Source organism: Neomonachus schauinslandi, chromosome 7, assembly GCF_002201575.2.
Source record: "Neomonachus schauinslandi chromosome 7, ASM220157v2, whole genome shotgun sequence".
Classification (NCBI taxonomy): domain Eukaryota; kingdom Metazoa; phylum Chordata; class Mammalia; order Carnivora; family Phocidae; genus Neomonachus; species Neomonachus schauinslandi.
In genome coordinates this window covers 15,087,160-15,092,522 of record NC_058409.1, presented here as the reverse complement: position 1 = coordinate 15,092,522, position 5,363 = coordinate 15,087,160, and positions in this window count along the sequence as shown.

The window sequence follows — 5,363 nt, the reverse complement described above, 5'->3', positions numbered from 1 at the left end:
TCTGGAAATTGCAACAAACAGCAGGAGTGTAAAGGAGGTAGGGCTGTGAGGAGAAGGGGTTGGGGGTGCCATTGAACCTGCAGAGGTAGGCAGGAACAGCATCCATTAGGCCATAGCATGGGTTTTCTTCTTTATCTTAAGGGCAGTGAGAATCTCCTAAATCATTGTAACAATAGGAATGGCATAGTCAGAAGTATGTAATGAAATTATCCTGGCTGCTGTATGGAATATGTGAATGGTGTGCATGGGTAAATGTGGGGAAAATGGTTAGGAAGTTATTGCCTGAGAGAGAGAGAACTGGTAACAGGGACAGGGTGTTTGAAATGAAGATGGGGAGAGGTAGAAATGCCTAAAAACTTAAAGCAGGTCCAATGGACCATTTGGTGGGTTGGATACTGAGTTAAAAGACTGAGCGACCTGAGGGATGACTTCCCTGTTTCTGGACTAGCCAGCTGGGGATATGGTTACTAAGATGAATGACAATAAAGGAAAAATTATGGTGCAGAAAAATAATGCTTTGGACATATTATATGTTAAAAGTTTGGGAATATATATATATATGTATTAATGTATTATTAACCATACATTTAAAAATTATTTCCTTCTTATCCAGGATTAAACACAACTTTCATACATACAAATATTGCTCCTGCCTCCTCTTATGCAACCCTTTTGTCGATTCTATGATGGGTTAAAATTATTTAAAAAGTAAATAATATACCTTACAATATTTTTTATCTTTTAGCCTTTTATGAATTACTATAATTAGTTGAAAAGTATTAATATCTGAGATTAAATAGCAAGTGAATATTTTTGAAAATATCTGGTTATTTTCAATATTGTGATTATGTGAAATGAATTTTTCATGTTCTTTTCAATAGGTTTTTTTATGGTTGAAATTAGTTTCCCTAATAAAATGATTCATTCACAGATAGAATACAGGATGTATCCTACATATTTCTGAGATGAAGATATAACTGAATGTAGCTGTATGAGTGATCTCATGTGAAAATAGCAGAAGAACCACTCATCTAACCCAAAGAATTGTGAAATAACCTAGGTTCTTTTAAGCACAATGTTTTGGGATGGTTTGTTATATGGCACTAGTTAACTGATATGGTATTGTTTTTTTCATTACCTATTTTCTAAAATTGTTTACATAAAATCACTCCGGGTATTTCTTGACCTTTTCTTTCTTTTATTTACATCCACCACACCTCTTTTGCTGTCTCTTGGTATTCTCCTCCTTAATGAAGAAAAGTTTTTAAGAGGATATAAAGTCAATATATAAAATCAGTTGTATTTCTATAAACTAGCAACAAACAACAAGAAAATTAAGTTTAAATATTTTCATTTATAATAAGCTCAAAACACATAAAATACTTATGAATAAATTAAAACAAAAGATGCCTAGCTTCTATACTGAACATTACAAAACATTGCTGAAAGACATCAAAGAAACTCTGAATAAGGGGAGTGATATACCATGTTCATGGATTGGTAAATTCATATTATTAAAATGTAAGTGGTCCCCAAATTGATCTATAGATTCAATGTAACCTCAATCAAAATTCCAGTTGTATTTTAGGTAGAAATTAACAGGCTATTTCTGAAGTGCATGTGGAAATGCAAAGAACCTAAAATGAACCAAATATTTTTAGTAAAAAAATAGAATATTGAAGGACTTTCACTATATCTAGTTTCAAGGCTTACTATCTACAATAACCAAGACAGTGTGGTACTGGCATAAGAATAAGTAAACACATCAGTGAAAAATAATAGGAAATCCAGAAAGAGGCCTATACATATAAGGTAAACTGATTTTTGACATAGCTGCCAAGGGGCATCTTAGAGAAAGAAGAGTCTTTTCAACAAATAGTGCTGTCTCAATTGGATATCCATGTGGAAACAAATAAACCTCAACCCCTATCTCACACTATACCCCAAAATATTTTTAAATGGATCACAGACCTATAGATAAAGTTAAGTTACAAAGCTTTCAGAAGAAAACATTGAAGAAAATCTTGTGAACTTGGGCTAGAAAAAGATTTCTTTGACAGGACACAAAAAGCACTAACCATAAAAGAAAACAAACTGGTAAACTGGATTTTATCAAAATTACAAACTCTTGTTGTTCAAAAGACATCATTAAGAAAATGAAAAGATAAGCCTACAGAGAAAATATTTGTAATACATATGTCTCACATAAATAAGTCTGTGTCCAGAATGTATAAAAACCTCTTACTCCTCAATAAGAATATTAAAAAACATTAAAAATTGGGCAAAGATTAGAATATATATTTCACAAATGTGTAGCATATGAAAAATAGCACATGAAAGATATGCTCAAAATCATTAGTCACTAAAGAAATGCAAATTAAAACGACAATGAGATACCACTTCACAGCCAATGGCTAAAATGGAAAAAGACTGAAATATCCAGGGGTTGGCAAGGATGTGGAACAACAGGAACTCTGTATGTGGCTAGTGTGAAGGTAAATAATACAACTACTAATAAAAAGATTTTACAGATTCTTGTAAAATTAAACATATATCTACATATACTACATATATATATAAACACATACTCTAAAGATGCAACAATTCTGCCCCTAAGTATTTACCAAAAAGAAATGAAGAATACATCCATAGAATAATTTATAGATGAATGCTCATAGCAGCTTTATTCATTAAATAGCCCCATCTGGAAAACATGTAATTTCATAGCATGAAATACTACTCACTAAGAAAAACAAATGAACCTCTGATTGAGCAACAACACATATGTGTTTAACAGACATGCTGAGCAAAAAAAACGGACACAAAAGGGTACCTTCTGTATAATTCCCACTTACATGAACTTCTAAAGGAGATAAAACTAGTCTAAGTGGGAAAAAAAAATCAGAGCTGTGGTTTCCTGGGCAGGGGTGGAGTGGGCTTATGGGGAATTTATGAAATAATATGGAAATAATCTGTGTCTTCATTGTAGTGCTGGTTTCGAAGGCATATACACATTTGCAAAAATTCTTCAAACTGTACACTTGAAAACTATACATCTTATTTTATGTAAATTATATCTCAATAAAGTTTATTTTTCATGGAATGTTCCTGCCCCAAAGTAACAAAATAGGCACATTAAAAAGTAAAAAGAATGTCTCCGTTTCAATGTTTAGAGAAAGTCTTTTTGCATGATTGTCTGTATACAAAATAGTCTTTGTTGACTTCGAAATTCGAAATTCGAATATCCAAGTACCAAGTAGTAACAATAGTCTTCATCTACATAGTGCCTAATATAAGCTAGATTCTCTGCCATACACTTAACAACAATCCTGCAAGGTAGGTCTTACTATCTTTATTTTTGGTTGAGAAACTTGAGTCTCAGAAGAGTTAAGGAACTCGTCCAAGAACTCCCTGTTAGTAAACAGTAGAGGTAAGAGTTTCTCCAAGGACTGTCTGTCTCTATCACCCTACTACATGTCATCTTCCAGTTGACTTGTATATCACACCTATTCCAAAGCCATTTACCTAGAGGCACTAGGTAAGTAATGATTGCTAGCCTACTCATTAATTTGCCTTGGCCATAATCTCCTTGTCATGTAGCCTTGAATGAATCGTTCAGCCAAATTTCTCCAATCATTAAAACAATGAAAATTAAAAAAAAAAAAACAAACAAAACCCTAATAGCTCCCCTCTACTTCACATGGCAGGAGTTTAATATGGTGTGTGTTTAATAGGATAGATCTGGGTTCAAGATCTAGCTATGCCAATTTTTAACTGAGCATGTCACTTTCTCTCTCTAAGTTTCATTCCTTTATCCATAAAGTATTAATAACCACTTTCACGGGGTGTTGTGAGGATAAGATGAGGTAATGCGCTTAAGCATTCAGCATTGTGCCAAGAACACAGTAAATGACAAGAAATAGAAATGTGTATTATTAATGAGAGGACAGGTATTGTCCTGTTAGAGAGGGTGCTTATTTTTCTTATTGTTGCATATTTCCTTATTATTTCCTTCCTCTACTACAGACCAATTTAGCAAGCTTGGAAAGGCCCTCAGTAGTCAACTTGATTATTTTGGCATTGGCGATTCCTTAGCTGCAGATCATTTTGAGGTTATATACATTCATTTAAGATTTTTCACTTGGTATTTAATATTTCCATTGAATATTTTCCAATATACCATTAATACCTTGTATTAATTATTTCCCAAATCTTACATAGACCATGGACAATAGAGTATAAAAGATACGTCACTGGCAGAAAAACCTGTCTTGTTCCCATAAGCAGCCCAGAGGAATGGTCAAACTGTCTAGTGCCATTAGGAGACCTATACGAGACACTGTTCCCAGAGACTTTATGAGCTTCAGTTTTTCTCTTTTTATCAGCTACCTTCTGGAAGAAATGACTATGATCCACGTAATAGTTGAAAGGTAAGAAAACAAAACAGGTAGAAGGCAAAGAAATACATCTTTACAACAATGTCCTAACTGGGCCTGCTTTAAGAGACTCTCACTGCTTTAAGAACCATTACACATAAATCTTTGATTCTGTGCTTAAGATGCCATATAATCAAGAGGAAGCAAGATGGTCTCAATGAGTAGTATTCCAATAATAACAAAAAGAGAAAGAACTATGATTCTCAAAACTGACCTCAAGTACAGTTAGGAAACAGGTTTTTCTCTTCATAGCCCCACCAATATCTTCCTTCTATTCTGCCTCTATTCCAAACACCCATAACACTCAAATGTTCTGAGATATATTCTTTTATAGGGGAGGGGAGGAAAAAAAAAACCCACAACTCCATATAATTTGCATTAGGTTGTTAGTACTTTGTCATCTTGTTCCTCCTGGGCCCCAAAAGAAAGCAGGACACCTAGGGTTAAGTTGAAAAGAGAGAGGACAGGTTGGCTTCAATCATTGCAAGTGATGAGCAGATGAAGGAGATGCCCTAGTTAAGCGTAAATGTCCTCCTAACCTCTATCCCACCATCTCAGAGGATCACACCTAGGTTATATGAAACTAAATGACTTCCAGCGTTCTCTGGCAGTGAAGCTGAATCCAGGAAGAGTGGAGGGGCAGGTAGGCCAGGACTGGACCAGGGAGTACATTACGCTCTCCATTAGAAACAGGAATGACCCTAATACACTGCATGGCATGAAGAACAGTTGCTTCTTTGTCATTGGACTGTCCATCAAGCCCAATCCAATCACTTGGACTTCACTTGTAGGCAGTTTTGCCAACTGGCTGACCCCTTATTTTTGTGGTCACTATCACCAAATTACTTTGAACTCTGATTCAGTGAATTTCAAAGAGCCATTCTCCTATCATAAGTTCATCTCTTCTCATTTTTCCATTTCATTATA